The sequence below is a fragment of the Ipomoea nil genome, unplaced genomic scaffold (assembly GCF_001879475.1).
Source record: "Ipomoea nil cultivar Tokyo-kokei standard unplaced genomic scaffold, Asagao_1.1 scaffold2805, whole genome shotgun sequence".
Classification (NCBI taxonomy): Eukaryota; Viridiplantae; Streptophyta; class Magnoliopsida; order Solanales; family Convolvulaceae; genus Ipomoea; species Ipomoea nil.
In genome coordinates this window covers 2,843,933-2,849,405 of record NW_017619233.1, presented here as the reverse complement: position 1 = coordinate 2,849,405, position 5,473 = coordinate 2,843,933, and the positions used below count along the sequence as shown (strand labels likewise).

Here is a 5,473-nt window from a genome sequence, read left to right as displayed (position 1 = left end):
CTGTTATGGAATTAATTGTTTGAGTTAATTCCAATTTTTAATTTTCAAATTGAAACTCAGGTTTAAGGCTGCTGTTACAGGAAGGTGGAGGGGTGCTCTTAAGTGCCTAACAAAAGCTATTTAAATCATCCACCCCTATATAAGGAGGAGTTGGGCAGTAGAGTTTTTACACAGAAAATATAGAACACGAAAGTTTATCCACTAGTACAAAATTAACCATTCGCGTCTTTACTAATTGACAATACGCGTCTTTTTTGGCAAAGACGCGTATGGCGCAGACACGGAAAGCTGAAACTTTACGCGTCTTTACTTGGAAGCCGCGTGAAGCTTGACTATACGCGTCTTTAGAGCATCCACATCAGCTGGAAAGATTTAGGAGTTATTTGTGGGCCCCAGCATCCACCTCATTCTCCACTATCTCACTCAATCACAAATAACTCTTCTCCACATCAGTTTGAGATATTTAGGAGTTATTTGTGGACCCCACCATTTAACTCACTATATTTTAATTATTTCTTTATCTATTTTATTTATAAATTTATATTTTATTTCTTTCTCTATTTTACTCCAACATGCCTACGAGATTGGAAGTATTGTCTTTTTCCATTATGATAAAAGAAATTGAGTAGAAATTGAAAGAATTAAAATGAATTGTGAGAGTGGGATAAAATGTAAAAAAATTGTGAAGACATGTGGTATTTATAGATGAATATATATTATATTTTTTTTTATTTAAAGTATCCGTTGCCAGCAACGGTCGGAAATGTGACCGTTGCCGGCAACCGATACAAATCTGGCCGTTGCTCGGCCAGCAACGGCCAGATTTGTATTAAATGAGAGTGGCCGCCAGCTGTCAATCGCCCAGCCGGGTGCGTGTCGCACACGCGCCAGGCTGGGTGGTCAGTGAGACGCAATTGCGTCTCACTGCTTTATTGTTTTTTTTTTTTTTTTTTTTCTGACAATCTCCCTACATTTGCAGGGAGATTATTTTTCAATTATCTCATGTCCACACTAGCTATTATCTCATGAAGGGAAGATTTAATTCTGAATTCTCCCCACAATATCCACAAGTGTGGATGCTCTTACTAGCTAAGTAAAGACGCGTATTGTGTTTAACAAAAATAAAAAAAAATAAATGCGCCTGTACTTATATTCTTTTAATATTAAATTTAATTCAATATAATCCCTGCTCAACAGAAAATTCCCCCACCATGCTCAACAGAAAATCCCCCACCAAACAACATTTATATGGTTCAAACCATTCAACACAATATATATATAATCCAACATACATAATTTTCTAAACACAATATAATAACCCTAACATTAATCTATCATTATATATATAATGTAATTCCATCTAAATCACATAATAAACATTTATATGCACTTATTTACAAAATAGTCTATCCATGCCCTCCTTATCTCATATATTCCATCCTTAGAATACACATTTGTGTCATGATATACCTACAAAATTTTGGATAATTAAAAGAACATGAGTATATAAACTATAAAATATTATAATGCAACTACCATAACAATGAGTATATATACTATCAATTTTTAAAAGACAGTGCAACTCTTTCAATTATAAAATTAATACTGGATTTACCATAACAATGAGTAGAGCCCATTCTAGGCACATATTTATATCCAGAGTTACAACATAATATTTTTTAACTGTATCATTTAGACTATTTCATAGACAAACATCAACTTAAGAGACAAAAAGAAGATGTGTCTGATGAATTGAAATTGAACACTGTATTCTCACAAAAAAAAAAAATAAAAAAATAAGAAGACCGTTTACAAATAAGAGAAATTTATTTAACTTACAATAATAATAATAAAAAGGAAAAAAATATTCAAACATCTATTCTATAATAATGAAAGCAAAGAGTTTACCTAACCATTCAGAAGTCCACTTGGAACTTCGACAGAATTTATAGCAATGACTACTTGAACAATTTGAGATGCGATATTTTGGTCCTTTTTGAACAAGTTAAAAAGATATTGCTCAAATCAATCAGATAGTAACATGCAAAATATGTGATAGAAGAAAATGAAACAAAACCTTCGATCTCATCTCCTAGATGTCTAGTTATATGATCAATTAAAAGCTGAAATTGTAGAGGATTGGAGGTGCCGCTCCCAACACTCAAAGTCTCAAACCAGAGATGAATACCACATACTTGTCTTCACCTGTTCATCCAATAAATAAGTTTTAACTTGAATGCTTACATACTAATTCTAATGTTTGTTTAGTATAAGAGTTGTAGTACTCCAACTTCCATTAATTTATATATGATGAAATCACCTACTCAAGCTCATACACTAAATCAGTTCTTCATGATTAAATACTGAAAAGAAAACTTTGATTCATATTACTTCATCTGGACACTAAATTAATTTGCAGGGCTGCATGCAAACAAAGGTTCAAATTCGGTCCAAAGAATGGCAGAGCACCAGAAAACAAGCAAGCACATACACTGAATAAAATGCCAGAAGATTAAGAAAACATTCAAGTTATGCAATCTCACCTGATTGAAGTGGTTGCTCTATTTGTTGTGCTAGGCCAGCCTCTAGAACATCTTCAACCAGAAAATCACCAGCAGTAGTTTCTTTTCCAAGTAATGCCACAACTAGCCCTATAAAGCATATCATATCAAGGAAATCAAGTATGTCAGGTAAACTTGATCATGTGAATGTGATATAAAAGGGAATTGTTCATAAACATATCCTATGGCACTCAAAACAACTCAATGAAACACCTTAGATGCTGAAGGAATTTTACAGTAATCCTCTAATAGTTCAAGTACATTCAAACATTAATAATTGTTGTGCATGCATACACTAAACTTGTTCTTTGTTCATTACAGATTACATGTTATTCTGAAATGGAGAAATACACTAGTACTATGATAAACCTGTATGCTGAAGAGTCACAATAATCAAGTGTGTGTGTGTGTGTGTGATACTTAAAAAAGAAGGATTAAAGAATCCAATATTCCCTCATCAGAAAACCAAATATGTATACCTTTATGCCTCAATTATTGGAAGATGAACACTTATGAGCTCAAAAAATAGCTGAATTATCTCCTGGGCAGCCATCATTTTCTCCTCTCTTATAATATGTTCCACATGATATAGTAACAACAAACCCCATTGTTAATACTTAATAATCATTTAAATCTCCAAATGGTAGGATTAGATGAATTGCATATAAAATGAAAATAATTGTATGAGCACTGGGATTGAATATTAGCATAGAAAGAGTGCTTTATACCTGAATCTGAGCAGTGGCTTCCTGACCAGTTTCGAGAAGCTTGGCAATTTCTTTGAGCATCTGCTCCAGCTGAATCTCTCTACGGTTTCTCAATAGCTTTATCCAAAGTATTGTCGGCTTCAATAGAGTTTTACTGCAAATCAAAACGCAAAAATGCTATCAGCCGCACACTCACAGTTTAGGAAACAGAACTCAAAAAATCCAGTCTTGGTAACTTCGAAACATCCAGAACAGAGAAATAAAATTGATTCACTGCAATGTAGAGTAGAGGAAAGGATCGTAATAGAAAATCACCCAACGAGATCGTAATAGTTGTCTTCATTTCAGTAAATGGAGATTGAAGGCTGGATCAGAAGGGAGAGATGCGATTTGAAGTGGTCACTGCCGCCACATCCACTGCTGGATGTAGAACACGCGATGTGTTGGTCGAATCTGAAGCCGCCATCGCCTTTCACGGTTATAGATCTGAATCTGAAGATGCCGTTGAATGATATCCCAGCGGAAAACGGCCACGGCCACGGCCTACTCTTTGACGCACTCCGTCTTGGGGATGACTTATACGCTGAGGCCCGGAAGGGAGCCACTGAGGAGAGCAAGACGAAGACAGAGAGAAGTTTAGTGCACTGAGCGGTGGAGGCGGGGCAGGTGGAAGAGACTGAGGTGCGGAAGGGAGAAGTGTAGTGCGACGGCAAGAGGGAGAGATAGAGAAAGAGGAAACTTAGGGTTTTGTGGAGTAAAAGATATTTATATGGTTTTTTTAATATGTATGAAATAAAAGAAATACGAGTCTTTACCTTGACGATAATGACGCGCACTGTCTCCGCATTAAATTTTCGCGTCTTTACTAATTTAGTAAAGACACGTAAAGTCTTTTAAATATTTACTTAAATGCCACTGCGCGTTACTTCCCTTACTTTAGAAGTCTTTAATTGTAATTAAAGACGTGTATTGTAGTATTTTTTTGGTCCATTTTCTACTAGTGATCTTTTAGCCTCAAAACCTCTCTGCTTCTACTCCTTCTTTAGCCATACTGTGTTCATAGCTTTGTCTTGCTCGCCGGATTCCTTGTTTGAGTGCTCAAACATTGAATCACTAGCAAGTTTTATCCTGGGAAGCCTAGGCCACAACGCTCCTAGCATCTTTGGGAGGTGGCAAATAAGGTTTTAAGGAAAGAGTGATCACTTGACTCTTGCAAAAACCCAACACCAAACACTAGCCAATTTTCTTCATCTTTTCTTCCCTTCTTTCCAGAAAATAATAGTCATATTTTATTTGATTATTATTTGTTTTTCTACCAACGGCTCCAACAGAACTTTAAAACAAAAAACTAAAATAACAGTAAAGTACATGTTGCTCCTATTAGATTTTAATGGCAAGAGGCGGTCACCGAAGAAGTCTATAAGCTCAAAGTCTCGAAAGATATCTCACATGATCTAGGGTTTCCTGTGTAGAGAGCTAGAGAATGACGATTGAGACTATGTGTATGAGTGGATGAAACTCTAAAAGTGAGAGGTTAGAGGAGACTTACCGGGAGTGACTAAGCAACGATTTGGTGAAGGACTGACGGCGAAGGCGTGAGTCGATAGTGAGAGCCGCCTGAGAGGGGTGAGATCGTGAGAGCCACGAGGGTGGAGAGGCAAAGTCGGATTCACTGTCCCATGGAGAGGTTGGGCCTAAGACGAGGAGTGAGAGGTGCAATGAAATGAAATGAAATGAGGGTGCATGTCTGAACCTTAAGCCTAATAAGCTTTATATGAAATTTATACTCTAGACCCGAAATTCGAACCGAGTACATTAATTTGTGACTGGCTTTTTACGGTTCGACCCATTAGTTTGAGCCCGATTTCGCAAATTTTTTGGATTGAACCCAAATTATGCTCACCCCTATCAATGATACACTTGATCACTTTTCGTCATCCAATAATGTCTGAAGTGACTTTTTTGTCTCGTAAATTTATAGGGATTTGGTTTAAAAAACATTTTATAGTCGATTTATGGACTTAGAAAGCTACTACGCATACAATTGATGGATGAAAGTGGTGACAATATAATTGATGGATGAAAATGCTATTTTCGTATAGAGTTAATAACCAAAATAGTCCCTCGACTATATCATAATTACCAATTTAGTCCTCGACTATTATTCTTACTCAATTAAGTCCTCAACTATGCAATATTTACCTA

The 5,473-nt window shown here is 36.0% G+C and overlaps 1 long non-coding RNA gene across 1 annotated transcript; it reads right to left on the bottom strand.

Annotated features, from left to right (window-relative positions):
• Positions 1-1,315: 1,315 nt before the first annotated feature.
• On the bottom strand, positions 1,316-4,010 carry LOC109158275. The gene is made up of 3 exons (XR_002050350.1): positions 3,290-4,010; positions 2,544-2,651; positions 1,316-1,470 (listed from the first exon to the last, which is right to left on the bottom strand). It is a non-coding gene; the product is annotated as an uncharacterized LOC109158275 (long non-coding RNA).
• Positions 4,011-5,473: the final 1,463 nt, after the last annotated feature.